Source organism: Archocentrus centrarchus, chromosome 13 (genome assembly GCF_007364275.1).
Source record: "Archocentrus centrarchus isolate MPI-CPG fArcCen1 chromosome 13, fArcCen1, whole genome shotgun sequence".
Classification (NCBI taxonomy): domain Eukaryota; kingdom Metazoa; phylum Chordata; class Actinopteri; order Cichliformes; family Cichlidae; genus Archocentrus; species Archocentrus centrarchus.
This window is the reverse complement of record NC_044358.1, coordinates 8,371,085-8,386,953: the sequence shown is the minus strand read 5'-3', so window position 1 is coordinate 8,386,953 and position 15,869 is coordinate 8,371,085. Positions and strand designations below refer to the sequence as shown.

The 15,869-nt window shown below is 41.0% G+C and overlaps 1 protein-coding gene across 1 annotated transcript in view; it reads right to left on the bottom strand.

Moving 5' to 3' along the window:
- The window catches only part of slc8a2b (solute carrier family 8 member 2b), a 219,777-nt gene that overhangs the window by 179,836 nt on the left and 24,072 nt on the right, over positions 1-15,869 (bottom strand). The gene's annotated exons all lie outside the window — the stretch shown is intronic.

The following is a 15,869-nucleotide window of genomic DNA, read 5'->3' as shown; positions in this document are numbered from 1 at the left end:
AGAGGCTGCATCTGTTTTTTTTATTTTTGTTTTGTTTTTTTCATCTCTGGTACTAATATGCAGATAGTTCTGTCAGTGTCTCAGTGCTGTCCTCAGCAACAGCACTGGGGAGGACTTAGCCAAACTTAGCCAGCACACAAAGCAGGATCATCTTCCAATATTATCCAGATTCAGTCCAAATATTTTCCTTGAAAGAGTGAAGGATACTCCTGACTCCTAAACAGAACTGTAAAAAAAAATGTTTACTGTTAAAGCACTGCTGAGTCAACTGCACTGACTCTGATAAGCATGCCTGTTATGTTGTTCTGGAAAGAGATTCAAGTCTACTCAGTGTGTAGTATTTCATTTAAACTCAAGCAAGGGTGGCAATTCTGTGAGCACTTCTGAAGAGCCTGAAGAGATTAAAGAGATGCTGCTGCGCACTGAGATCCTAAAAACAACACAGCAGTCAGAAAGGAGAGCAGCCTCCACTTTAAAATGTTCTCATGCTTTCCTGCACTTCATAGTGTTCAGAGTATTTTATTGTTCTGCATGGAAACCTGATACCAAGACTCTTAAACCTGTGACTGAAACATAATTAGGGCAAGTGACCTACGCACTGCAGCCCACACTGGACTTCATCAAAGACCTGAAAGCAATGGCTCAGTAATAACCCTGAGAAGAGCTTCTTTGAACAGTGTCTCTGTGAACTTTAAAAACTACTTTTTTTTACTACCTCCTTCAATGAGCACAGGCAGAAACAGCATTGAGCCAAAGCTGCCTGTAAAGGTGTGTTAATAAATATTTAGAGGCATTCATACAGATGCTGTGGACAATGAATGCTCAGCCTGGTGGTGGTCGAGCCAGGCATTGTGAGGACTTCAATACCAACAGGTCCTTCACAGTAATTCTGCACTCCAGTTTCATTCTTCACACACTGCTGTGAACAGGTTTCACTCTGAAGTATTTCACGCTATAAAAATTGGAAAAAAAAAATGAAAATGAGAACTGGAACCAAGCTTAATTTAATATTTGCAGCAGCTGATGTGGTGATGATCAGAGTGCTGTAGTCTGTACTTAGAACTGGATTTATTCCTTTGGTGTGGGTGCAGAAGATTACTGGCCCCCAGCGACATTTTACTTTAACATTTGCAAATTGATGCCTACAGCATCTCATTCACACACAGGGGCTGCCTCACCTCTACTGTTATTGATCCAGGACCACTATAGTGAAAAGAGATTTGTAATTTCCATCTGCAGTAACTTATATTTGGCAGCACAGAAACACACAGAGCAGCATCAGTGACAAAAGAGAAGACACAGCATGAAGAGGACGAGCCAAGGTGGAGGCGGGTTGTAAAGCTGCTTGCAGATGTGCAACTGTAGGCAGAAAGCATGCCATATGTAAGACTGGCCATAGAAGGGTGTCTTGTGAACCACCAGCTGATGTGTGTTGGCATCAAGATCAGCTGAGCTGCTGGAATGGTGGCTGGATTTGACTAACACTATTCTCAGTTTTAACAAATGATGATATTGATACAGGAAAAATGTGAACCATTGTTGTTTTAAAGCTCTAGAGAGAGCAGGCAAATTTATTTCTGAACATTCAGATACAGTGGAACTGAAAATGGAGTATTTCATCAAAAATTAAAGATGGTCTCCCTACCCCTCCCTACCGCTCCCCAGTGATCGTCACTGCCACCCCTGGGATGTGGGTGCCTGTGGGTCCTGGGGTGCGTGGCCGGATGTCTTGGCATGGCTTTTGGCCCGCTCTCTTGGCGGCTCTGGCCTGGGGGCTGGCTCGGGCTTCTTCAGCGTGGGGACGGGCTCTGATGGGTGTCGGGTGGTTCTCAGGTGCCTTGGGGCCGTGTTCTCGGCTTGTGCTGGGGGGGCTGGCCTACGGTGGGATGGGCTGCTCATTGCCTCTGACTCTCTGGGCTCTTGTTCTTTGACTGTGGGGGCTCCATCTGGGGTCTCCCTCCTTCCTTCTCTGGGGTGTGCGTGCAGTTGCCATCAGGATGTGTGGCCTCGGGTCTTCTGAGCTCCTGGTGGGCCGTCGATGACCCGGGTCCTCTGGGTCTTTCCCTGCTTGCCTCTGGATCCTGAGGGGCGTGGTTGCAGCTTCTTGCCCTCATTATTGACTACATTCCATGACAGAGGCACCACTGTAAGATTGTGTGTGTGTGTGTGTGTGTGTGTGTGTGTGTGTGTGTGTGTGTGTGTGTGTGTGTGTGTGTGTGTGTGTGTGTGTGTGTGTGTGTATCTACTTCTCTCCTATTATTTTTTCTGTTTTCTCCCTTTTTTTCTTTTTCCTCTTTCTCTCTCTATCTCCTTCCTTCCTGCCTGTCAGATCTAAAATAAAAATAAAAATAAAAATACATCCATTAACAAGAATAGCCAATAGAAATCTTGAAGATGTGGAAGCGCCTCAAACCTGAATTTGTTTGAAAGGCCAGCAGCTCCTCTGGCCACAGAAAGTAGTTTGTTGCATAGAAGTCTAAAGAAAAATGGTTCTTGGTTCCTTTTATCGATGACCTCACTACACACTTTCCTGAAGAGTTTCTGGGCTCAGTCTCTAGTTTCAAGTCTTAGTGAACACAAAATGATGTTGACTTTGTGAAGTTTGGTCACTATTAGAGTCTACTTTCTGATTGATAAGCTGATGTTGTGAGAGTGTGCAGTGTTGATTTCACAGTAAAATCTGCCTTTTGCTTCTCACACCAAGCTTCAAAACACCGAGATGTAGACGGTGAACACACTCAAAGGATTATGTCACATTTATTTTATAATTTTAATATGCAGCTTGTGGCACTGCTTTGTTTAAATGAGCCACACAAATATTGCTACAAAATGTGCACAAATACTCAGAAATATACACCCCCACCTCTCTCTTTAACAACTCCCAAATTATTACAATAAGAATCGAATAAACGCCCATCCAAAAACAAACAGCTCCTGCCAGACAGATGGTCGCCACTCTGATGTACGAATTGGAGTCGGTTTCCCAATTTACACACACATGCACACACGCATGCATGCACACACACAAACAGCAGACAGCACCACCACTAGATAATCAGAGTCAGAATAATTAGCATGGATCATTTATTGAGCTTTTAAATTCAGTCTTTAATCCTGCTGCCTGATGGCAGAGAAAGTGGCAGTCATCACTGTCTGTGTGTGTGTGTGTGTGTGTGTGTGTGTGTGTGTGTGTGTGTGTGTGTGTGTGTGTGTGTGTGTGTGTGTGTGTGTGTGTGTTTGCAGGTCATGAATGTCGTGAGTGCTTGAGAACAAGTCAATTGGACTTCTTCAGGTTTGAAGAGTGTTACAAATTTTTTCCACACTTCTAGTTCTGTAGGATATTCATAGGCTGTAACACTTACCATGACTTTATTTACACACAATCATATTTAAAAGGCACAAAAGTGTAGGTCTGACAATTAAAAACATCTTTAGATATCAGGGTGAAGACCTGTTTAGGCTGTGAGCAAACATTAATGGTGAGGATGTGTTGAGAAATGTAATCTGAGTCAATTAAATGTCATCTGAAATAACAGAAAAATGTCTGTGTGTTCCTGTTGTTCTCTAACAAGCAGCCAGCTGCTCGTCCTGGTCTTTCACAACAGTCTCTCAGCAGCTAATGCGACACTCCCAGCAACACCTGCAGGCACTCACAGCATGAGATCGATATCGCACACGCCCGTGCATGCAATCAGATATATGCATATGCACCTGAACGCACACACCCACTCTACAACTGTTTTCTTTATTCAGTTCAGTCTTGTGAGAGCGAATGTTTCACAGCTCCTCACACTAACATTTGGTCATTTTTTGCCCTGATGGCTCAACAGTCTTCATTTATCCTCTTATTTGTTTCTGTTCAGGCTCATTGAACTCATCCTGCATCCAGCTGCAATCTACATGTGAAACAGAAGAGTGTGGCTGAAATGCTCTTTCCACATCACTGACTATGGGGAACGTCAAATGATTAAACTCTGTTGATTACAAATACTTTACAATGAGAAGCCCAGAAAATCTGAGCCTTTATCTAATAGTAAACCTCAGAAACCGCACTAATTTTTTCATAAATGCCATATTTGGCAGGTAGTAATACAGAAGTTTAACAGCGGGGTGTAAATAAAATGTGCTGTAAATATGCTGCACAATCTAAGAGGGCATGATCACAAAGGCAGTTGCAGCTGGAATGCTCAAAATCTTCACATCTTTTGCCAGATTATCAGAGAGAAACATGACATTTCAGACATGACGACTTACTACCTCTGCATTAGTCTCTGCTACATGAAACTCAGCTGAGAACAAGGAGCAATAGAAAGACTTGATTTTAGAGCGCGTCCCTGAGCTGAGAAAAATCTGACAAATGAAATTATTTACTTTTCAAAGCTGGACTGAAAAAAAAAAAAAAAAAAAGCTGAACTCAGACTCACTCCACAAGTATCTGTTGCAAAAACATGGACGCCACAGTGCAGGTGTTACAGATGGTCTGCTGCTGATAAAGGAGAGTTGTAGCCAACCAACGTGGCTGCAGTCACTGAAAAGAGAATCAGAATGAATGGGGTGATAAAATTACCAGACAGGCTTTTTCCACAGAGTGAATGGATGGATGGATGGATGGGTGGATGGCCACTGCAGAATAAGATTCACCCTGTAATCATCAGGTCATACAGATCTGATTCAGCAGGTAGTCTTATCTCACCTCACCACACTTCTGGTTCTAAGATAACCAACCATGTCTTTACCGTCTCCCACTGCCTCTCCTCCTGCTGACAGCTGCGACAGCTGCAGTTCAATCCCTAAGTTTAAACGATATCATTTTCATTATATTCCCCCTCACTAAATAAACCTCCCAAATCTGAGAGACAGCAAAATTAAGCCATGAATCCTCCTCCTGCTCTACAGCAGCCTGCTGGCTGTGGTGCAGAGCCAATATCTTTGATAATACAGTTTCTTTTCTGCTGGGCTCTGAGAATTTGGTCCAAATCTGCACTTAGAACAGAAGAAGAGACTGCAGTGCAGACTGATAATTAAGTGATGAACAGATGAAAACAGGGTGACAGCTAGATTGGGAAAATCAATTAACCTGGATTGGAAGACCCTGGTGGTAAGTAGATAGAAAAGTCAATGAAGAAAGGGCTCATGATGGTCTTTGAAATTGATTAAGAACACTTTCAATCAAAGGGAGAATTAAAGGGTTCAGTGATTAGTCCACAGCAGCAGCTACAAACCCACAACAAAGGTTGGTTTTATCTAAAATAAGACATCAAACATTTGAACAGCTCAGTGACTGCTGTGAAAAAAAATAGAGAAACGGCACAAACATTTAACAAATGTTGGCGTCTGTGAGGGACAGCGTGCGCTTTAAGGTCTCTGCTGACAAAATTAGAGCAACTACAAAATCTCGACTGAGGCTGTTTTCTGCTTCTGTTTGTCACTACAATCACATGCAACGTCCTCCAGGATTTTTAAAACACAAAAAGCTTCATGTAAATATTTAATTCTCTTTGAAATCCCACCACATCTATAAATACTAAGCCTTTAAATATCACACCTGTACGGGCTGGGGTGATGTGCTGACAGAAAGACCAGCACTTGGATTTGGACTAATTAAACCCCCTGTGAGCCATCTGAACCCCACAAGAACATTTATCTGGAAGATGTCTGAGCCCAAGCAATCACTATCACTGTGAAATAAAGAAAGGTGTCTCAGTATGTTATAATTTGACCCAGTGAATAAAACAAACTGCAAACACGTAAAGTCTGTTATGAAAAGCAAAACTATGTAATTTCATAAAGGCAGGAGAGATGGAATATTACAGCTGTGCACCAAAGAAACCAGGCCCAGACATAGCTGACCGGTGTGCTGTGGAAAATCAGCCTATACACAACCAGACTGAATATCTTATTCATAAAATTAAATTAAAACTAGCTGTGAATAAAATACAACTGGCCCTTTAAACTGGCTTAGGGACAAAGTGGTGTGTTTGTGATAGCAGCTCCCCAAATAAAGAGCATGTTTTTGTTAAGATTCAGCTGAGAGAGAGGATCCTACTGCAGAAACCACACAGGTCAACACAGGACGAGATTTCATGAAAACTGATAAGAACAGCAAAGCCTTCGGGGCTGATTCCAACAAAGCCGGACGCCAGAGCCGGACTGTGTGGTGGTTCTCAGTTTGAATGTTCTGCCCAGCTCGGCCCTTTCTCTGTTTGGATGTTCTTCCTCTGCCTGTGTGGGTTCTCTCCAGGTATTCCTCCCACATACACAACGCATGCATGTTAGCTTGATTCTAAACTGGACATAGCAGTGAAAGGATGTTCTCTGTGTCAGCCTGTGAAGCACTGGCCACCTATTAAGGATGTACCCCGCCTCTCACCCTATGTCAGCTGGGACAGGCTCCAGATACTTTTCTATATTGTATAGCCACAGATAAGTCCTGAACCAAGGGTTTAATGACAAACGTATTGTTTGTGATATAAGCAAATGGACCAAACTATTTGTATTTTAATGACTTTCTGAATCCACTGTGAACAGCTGCAATAAAAACATCAACTGGTAGAGGACAAAGGTACGAACATTTTCACACATAAATTGTTTGTGTACTTCTGTCTTAAATTAGATTAAGAATTGATTTAAATACAAATTCTGAGAGTATGATTTATGTCCTCGGTGGAAGGCAGAAAAAATATAATAATGAAGGGAAAGAGCTTCTGATATTGAGCGCTGACCTTTAGATATTCTGCTTTATTATCAGGGATGGTTGTTTGCTTTTCTACATTTTAGGGTCTCCTCTTAGAAACACAGACATGCAAATGAGAGATATTATTAATGATATTATGAACTCCAGCTGTTACGTAATGCAGCAGCACTGAGCAAATGTATAGAGGCAGAAAAAGGCCTACAGGGGCTACTTAGCTGTACAGCAGAACAGTCTGCTCTTTAAGGCCAAAATTAACAGGCAAAAATCACACACACACACACACACACACACACACACACACACACACACACACACACACACACACACACACACACACACACACACACACACACACACACACACAGAGCAGCACAATGATTGGCTGGAGCTAAGCACAGTCTCACTGGGAGAATCAAGCTCACAGAGACACAAATGCAGCCGTTATTAATTTAATGAGACGCTATAACATGAGCCAGAGGTTTCCCCCCATTCTAGAAAAGACGGAACGAATGAGGAACCATTAGTAAATCAGGGTAATGACAGGATTAACACCAACAGATTTAACATCAATAAGCTCTTGTTTGTACAAGGTGTCTCTGGCTTTTAGAGCAAAAGTGACAGAACAGCAATAACTCTGCAAAGAGGAAGAGGAGAGTCTCTTTAGATCTCCTTCTTAGAAAACTCCTTTACCACAACACCAACAAGGATTTTGGGTGTCTGAACTGAACAAGCAGTGCTCTTTCAGGGCCGTGGGGAGATGGCTGAGTGAAATGAATCAAGCATTTGCTAAATACAATAAGGTCATTACCAAAATTACCTGCATTCTTCTTTCAATCCGATTCAACTAAAGTGGACTGGGAGTAGATCAATATGGTGCTGGATAAACCAACACTGTTTTTCTTCCATTTCTATTTATCATAAAAGAAAAAAAAACCATCCATACAGCCTTCTTGTGGCAGTTATTTGGATCCAGGGCGTGGAGGCAGCAGTCTAAGCAGAAATGCCCAGAGCTCTCTCTCCCCAGCCACGGATATTCAAGCCTTCCTCGGGGAAGAGTTACTGAAATACATAATCTCTCCAGTGTGTTCTAGGTTTGCCCCACCGTCTCCTCCTGATTAGACATGCCTGAAACATCTCACCCAGGAGGTGCGCTGGAGGCACTGCAGAAAGATGCTCAGACCAGCTCCCATCAGTGCAGATTAGAAGCAGCTCTACTGTGAGCCTCTCCCAAATGACTGAGCTACTCATCCTCTAAGGCTGAGACCAAACACCTTTAAAGGAAACTCATCCTGCTGCTTGTATCTGTGAGCTTTTACTCACTACCTGCAGTTTGTGGCCATAGATGAGGGTAGAACTGTAACTCCTCAGTGCGCTCGTCATCAAAATGGACTGGTACAATGTCTCCATCACTCTAGATCCTGCACCGCTCTGCTTTTCAATTTTGAACAAGCACCTGAGGTACTGCACTCATGGGCTCCTTCTCCACTCAAGAGGTCGCTATGAAGTCAGTTCTGGCAGCCACCGAGCACTGACTGACAAATCCTCTGCTCCAGGCCTGGCTCCAGAACAGGAGCACAGGGACCTGTGTGAGGTATCTGGGGTTGAGGATTTCCACTTCTCCTTCTCATAGGTAACTTTGCCTTGGGAAAGTAAGGCAGCAATTTTAGTTTGTACATGTAAATAGAATTGAAACATATCAATAGACTTTAGGATGGTTGGCCACCATCATATAATTAATATAGATTTTTATTAAGAAACAGTTACATTAAAATACAAATATCCTTTACTGTTCCCTGACTACTCAATAATTACTGTGTCACCAATCTCAGATGACAAGTCTACAAGAAAATGAATTTCTTGAAAGAGTTGAACTTCTGATGGAGTTTCTCTGCAGCTCGTGGAGGTGAACAAGGTCAAACTCTTTAATGCAGCCAAACATAACATCTCCTGTCTCTGCCAGCCCCTCTGAAACAGTATCATTACTCAGTCAGACTCAATGAGAAATGGTTTGTAAATGATTTGTTGTTGAAAGATGTGATTGCATGACACATTTGAAACACATATGTATACTGTATATAAGTCATCACTGTGTATCCAAGTAACCCGTCACTGTGTTCAGTACTCACACAGAGCTGGGCCCTGCAGGTTTGTGTCAGGAGTAACTTCTATTCATGTGCTAAAGGGATTCTCCTTTTTTTTACCTGCAACATCTGAGCATTTAATTACATAAGTGTATTTAATTCAAGACTGAATTCCACCTTTAGTGAGCTACTACCTTAACTTCACCGCTTTATACTTCTGATTTATTCTTTTGGCCAGTGACTGTGCAGCAAAGCCATGTATGCACACTCTCCTGAGGTCATGTAAATCAAAAGCATTGTAGTGCCACATAAAAACAGAGTTTCACACACACAGGGACACACACACACACACACACACACAAAAGCTTGTTTGAACCCTTCAGTTATAAATTATGGATGTCTTGGTAGAAACCTGCACAGTCGGGCAGTTTCGAGTTAAGAGAAACGTTGATGAGCACAGAAGCAGAAACGGCAGGGTGAGCAGACACGCTCCAATATGGCTTTTACAGATTTCATACAATTTCAAGTTCCTGGATAATTTTTTTCTTTTTTAAATCACATGTTTTTGTTGTATTTATCAAGAGATTTTTTTCACAAATTTGACCAAATTGCTCAGACAACAGCTCAGACTGCAGACTCCAGGCTGCTCTAAACGGTTTTCACTTCTCTTGGATGTGTTTGACAACAATGAGATGACATCACTGAGACGGTCATCTCAGGCCCACAGTACTCGCTGTGACACGGCCAGTTGGCTAACGGGGAGATGAGTGTTAAAGCAGCTTTTTCCAGACACAGGTTGAATTGATGGATTGCACAATGGCATAATATTCCAAATATTACTTTGAACTGTGAATGAGACAAAGCTGCTATAGTAGAGTTCAAGCATAAAACAGCAGACTATGTTCCCTTTAAGGTACTTTAAATCCTTCCAAACATTAAAAGTATTTACAGTGATTATCAGATGTCTGATAACGCAGGGACACAGAGGCTGCGCTCAAATTTGACTAAATATTAACAGAAAAAAATGATTTAAGACGTCTTGATAATTTGATCATTTGGGGTTAAAGACATCATTGTACAGTATAGAAAGACTAAAAAATATAATGACCATTCTGCAACCTTGTTCAAACCTCAGGCTCTGCTCAGTGTTAAACATTGTGGAGCCAGCAGCCTTTAATCTCTGAGCTCCCATTGTTTTAATAAAGGGCAGCTCCATTACCAGAGCCACTCACAAACACAGAAGAGGTTTCACTGTGGGCCCAGTATGACTGCAGTGGTTATTGTGCATATTGATGAGAACATTGTCTGTGTGCCATAGAAACACATTCATGTAAATCTGAACATAAGTGAATTAAGCAGAAAATGTTGTGCTGCGCTGATATGAATTTCTGTCTTATATGAAAATGCACTCCTCACCATTCACTGCACGTGTGTATGATGATGTTTCATCGTGTTTGATCTCATTTACAAACTCTAATTTCTCTAAAAACCGGAGCTATTTAAGGGTAAATGGTGGCATTATGTTATTATCCTTTAGTTGTATAAGTTATTGCCCTGAAGAGACTAGAATCAGCTCATTAAAACTAGCATCCTAACTGCTATCAGTCCACTTCAGCCCTGTATGGCTATCACAAGGTAGCACGTCTGTCAGTTCTAACTGAACACGAGCCTGACAGAGGGATGATACCAGGATAATGACACTGGTGTGCTACAGCAAGGTGCAACTTCTTGTTGACACTATGAAGGACAAAGAAGAATTTTGGTTTATATTTTCATCTCAGGCTCATACATGAGATGAAACTTGTTTTCATTTCATGTAAATGCAGTTGCTAGCCTGATAAACATTAGCTCCCTGCTCTTCTGTTGGAGCACTGAAGGTGTTGCTATGAGTTGTCGATTGTGATGATCTCCTGGGTTTTCCCATTTCTGAAGAATTCATGGAGAAATCAGAAATTTGCTTTTGCAAAGCTATTTTCTCAGGGTTTCTGCAGGATAGTAAAAGGTAACACAGAATTTGACTTGGGAGTAAATTTTTCATCATCCCTTCAATATATTTTGACTTTTCCATTGATGCAGACTTTTTGTTTTAAGTTCATTTAACTATAAATTCTGTATGAAAATATAACTACTCTGCAGGACCTGAGCTGACGTTGATAGACTCGATTGGTTCTGCTGTCTGAACTGCTGTGCGCATGCGCAGTGTTGCAACCGCCTAATATGTTGAGACTAGCAAGACATTTTGCGCCTCATCATGGGAAAATGTAAGTTTTCACAAATTTGGCTCGAAAACCCGGCATTCAAAGACTGGCTTCTGATATTCTATTAGAAAATATTCTGTTGGAAAATAAATCATCGGCTTGCGAAACTTGAATTTCTTTGCATTTTGTTTATATTCTTAAAAAGACAAATTTCCTGAGTCTTCTTGAAATGTGTTTGGAATATTAATGTGTGTGAGGTCTTAGTCAAGACAAAGTCACAGTTACACCTTCAAGTAAGTGGGATAAAGTTTTGTCTTTGGTGAGAGACGGGCGATCATCTTACATGGCTTAGTGCTGTGAATCCACCAATACCCCAAAAAAGGCTGCTGCTCAATTTTGTGCTGGTAGTAAAAATATTTTAGAGGTAGTAAAATAGGTAGTAAAAGGTAGTAAGTTGAACTCCAGGATTCCTGTATTAACCCTGTTTCTGTTTACAAGGACTCAACCAACCCAACCAAAACAGCCGATAATCCACTATAAAATACTTGATGAAATCGATATAAGGACATTATAAATGAGGGAAAATATTAATCAAAATTCAATTAAATGCAGGTCCTCTACTCAATGTGTTTCAGTGTGATGCCAAGAGATCCTTGACAAGCATCTATTTGTCACATATTTACCATAACGTGGTGTGGCAGTGATGCCAAAGGAAACTTTGTGTGATTGTGAACATGATGTTTGGGAATATCAGGTCTAACAAACAGGAGTATTTGACTTATACAGACACTTTTATATTTATATTTATATTTAATGTCAGGCATCTGTCGAATCAAACATGCCAAGCTGCAAGGGCTGTGCCATATATATATATATATATATATATATATATATATATATATATATATATATATATATATATATATATATACTTTTGTCATTCTAGGATTTTTCTTAACTGTACAGCTTAAATCGTGTTGTTCTATGCGGCTCAAAACCGAGAATTTAGAGTGACAATACTAACAAAAGAAAAGAGCACTGTGCCCATCTCACTTCCTGTGTGAATAAAAAAGTAAATAAGGTTAAAAATAACAGCTCCAATGAGCTGTGCTGGAGTGCCGCTCCCTCAGCTGTCAATCACAGAGGTAAAGCTGAAACTGTGGTGAAGCTAAAGCACTCTGGTGACTTCCTCCATCACACCTCACCCACAGCTTGTAAAAGTTTCTGTCTCACTTTTCCTAACTTTAGATATAATGATTCACTTGATACACTCTGTACAATGCACACACACACACACATACACACACACACACACACAAAATCACACAAATCTCAGTTCACAGACTTGCACACAGCTTTAGCAGAAACTTTGCAGAAGACAGAGCTGGGATTTGAAATAACTGAAAGCTTTAAGAGAAAAGGACAAGAATTCAGTTTACTCTGAAGTGACGAACCTTCCCTCTCTCTGCATGTCACTGTATTAAACTGACTTCTTGTCCTTTTCCTTCAAAGCTTACAGTTATTTCAAATTCCATCTCTGTCTTCTGCAACTGTGTGTGTGTGTGTGTGTGTGTGTGTGTGTGTGTGTGTGTGTGTGTGTGTGTGTGTGTGTGTGTGTGTGTGTGTGTGTGTGTGTGTGTGTGTGTGTGTGAATGAGTGAATTTGGAGTTTCAGCTGTGTCCCAAAAATTAGTTAATGCAGCTTTAAACCAACCAAGGTAAAAGGAGACATCACTTCTATCACGTTCAGGGCCTTTCACATCATAATAGATCATTTTTGTAACAGCGAGTTCAATATTCATTGTATCAAATTCAAATCTGTGCAGCTGAAATCTGCTGGTTTGCAACTTCAAAGATAATAATCCATAATGTTATAACCATTTTCTTGTTGTTTTAATTGCTTGCAGCCAGAAGGATTTTAAACATACATTTCTGCCTTACTGAAGTCATGTTTAACGGTTTACTGGTCAAAATACCATTTCATCAAAACCATGTGCAATGCTAATTTCAAGTCTGCTCTCTAAGACTTTACACACATGTTGGAAGAAGGACCACATTACTTTGCAATCAATCTCCCAGCGTTTCATTTAATCCTATCTTGTCAGGTGCAACTTGTTGCACATGTAGGTGTGGGTGGCGAACTTTAATACCCCACCCACAGCAGCAATATTCAGAAAATGTTCCCATTTTAGAGAACTACAGCTCTTTGTTATGAGTCCCAATTTGATCTTTGTGTTTTGAACTTTGTTTCACTTTTTTCACCCGCTGTTCTTTTTGTTTTTATGTGTTTCTTTTTTACTTTCTCTTTCACTCACCAGTTAGGTTTAAACAATTAAAAACTTGTGCAGTAATCAGGCGCATTACGCACCACCAAAGGACACCTTCTGCATAAATGTAACCAGCTTTAATCCTGGAGCATTAATTGACACCTCATGAGTGACAAATTTCTGTAATATAATTACTGACAGTCATAAAGGCACAAAGGGACCAGCAAATTGAGCTGAATAGTTTTTTGTGAGGTAATAAAAGCATAAAAAAAATTCATCTCCTCCAGCAGATTTCTTTCTGTTTGATGGAGGTAGTTGTTGCCATAGGCTCTTACATAAATTCAACCAAGTTTCCTCTGACAGTGTTAACTTCCATCCATCCATCCATCCTCTTGCACTTATCCTTTTCAGAGTCGTGGGGGTGGGGGGAAAGTCTAGCCCAGCTATCTAAAGTTAATTTTTTTATTTCAGTTTTTCTTTCACACATAATGTGGATTTTTTTTTCAGTTCAACAGATCACAATAAAGCCTAGAAGTGTCTTTTTTTTAATGGGGGATGTTTTTAGTTAGTTATAGTGTCAAATATGTATATACACACAATATAGTTCCCCTTCTTTTGAGGTTCTTATTTTTTGGACTCAGTTATGAAATATCAGGAAGTCATTTGTTTGCCACTGTTCAAATAAATTTGATGGAGTCAAAAGTTTTGTATCTTTTTCTGTCTACCTTTCTGGTGAAGTCTTTTCTGTCTGAGTTTCTATCAGTGGCTTTCACTGCAAAGTTAATAAAGAGAAAAGTATCTCACCTGTGATTCCTTCAGGAGCTCAGAAATAAAGATAATGTCCGTGGAATGGTTTGGGATGGACAGCGTGCCTGACAGCAGCTGTAATTTTGCATTTCACATTTTGTTTTTGCTCTCATCAGAGTAAATGTGGATCTGTCTTTGTGGGGACTTGCTTTAGTTTTAGACAGTGAGGACATTTTTTTTTCACTTTGATACTTATTCAAAGGGCTGAGGCAGGATTTGGGTCTAGGCTTAAGTAACGGTTGGAGTGAGGTCATGACCTTTGGCAGAGGCAATAGTTTGTTAGCTATTGTTAATATTTAAATAGCTGAGAACATTATCTAATCGAAATACATTTTTAAATGTACCAGTGTGGGTGTTTTTTGTGTCTCTGTGTGAGGAAGCCTCCAAGATGAAACATGTGCACTCTGAGAGAGAGAGAGAGTGCCATTCGGTGTCAGGCTGCAGCTCTAAAACAAAGCCTTTAGAGCTGTGCGTGATGGGCTGAAAGGAAGCGAGGGATGATGGGATGACCAAGTGACAGAGAAAACAAGTGAGAGACTGAGAGGGCCGGAGGGAACAGACAGTGATGTGAAAGAGGAGCTGCTGCATAACTAGAGGGGGGACACAGAGTCAACGAACACAGAAATAGGCCTGCATAACACACACACACACACACACACACAGGGAGGGAGAACTATCACACACACATCCACCAAATTCAAAAAGAAAATCACTGACACAATTTCTTTCTTTTTTCCCAACAAACTTTTTCTGTTTGTTTTCCTGCTCATTTTTCCTGCTTTCTTTCTGTCAGTACAGTCAGAGAGGAGCCTCCTAACACTCGAGTGCTGGTACTTTTGAGGGTACTGAGGCAGAAGACATACTGTACTGCCCGAGGCACCTTAACATAAATCACATCAATATTTATTTGACGTGAGCACCTTTTCCATTTAAAAAGCTCCACTTCTTCTGCTACACAGTTTTTCAAGCTGCTCGTCAGGGAGGATTTTTCCGAGCACCTTGGAGATGTTTCCACATTCCGAGTGGTTTCGTGTCCTTTTAGTCCAGTGCTACAGACACTGTTTTCAGTTCAGCTCGGGGTGAACTGTGCAACACTCTCCAGTAGCAAAGTAAACACTCATTTTATTTTTTCATATTCTTGATAATGTGTCTGAATTCAAATTAAAAAAAAAAAAACACAGAGAATCCATAAAACAGCTCATGCATGCCGGCTGGATGGTTGAGGATTTAAGACAGGACACATTTCCTTCCACAGCAGAAACGTCCATGCAGGGATCTCTGTGGAGGCTGCAGCTTCATGCTGGCTCCATGCTTCAAATCAAAATGGTGGATGCCATAAACTGGCTCATGGTGCTGTGATGCACCACTAACAGAAAGAGATTTTACTGGTAAAATTTAACCCCCTCTATCAAAAACATGAACATTTCCAAATGTAAAAAGTTTAGCACAAGAAATTCACATTCCTGGGCTGCAGCTCCATAGAGCCCATTCATGCTGGACCATATCACAAGTGCTCACAGTTGTTTTATGGATATATTAAGTCTCCCTGACTCCCGGCTGTGGCTCAGGGGGTAGAGCAGGTCACCTACTAATCTGAAGGTTGGTGGTTTGATTCCTGGCCACTCCAGGCTGCATGCCAAAGTATCCTTGATACTGAACCCCAAGTTGCTCTCCGACACAAGCGTTTGAATGTGAATGTGTGTGAACGGTAGATAGTGAAAGCACTTAGCTTACATACACATGGAAGAGCTTGTATGAATGGATGAATGCAGACGTGTTGTATAAGTGCTTTGAGTGCTCAGTAAGAGTAGAAAAGCACTATA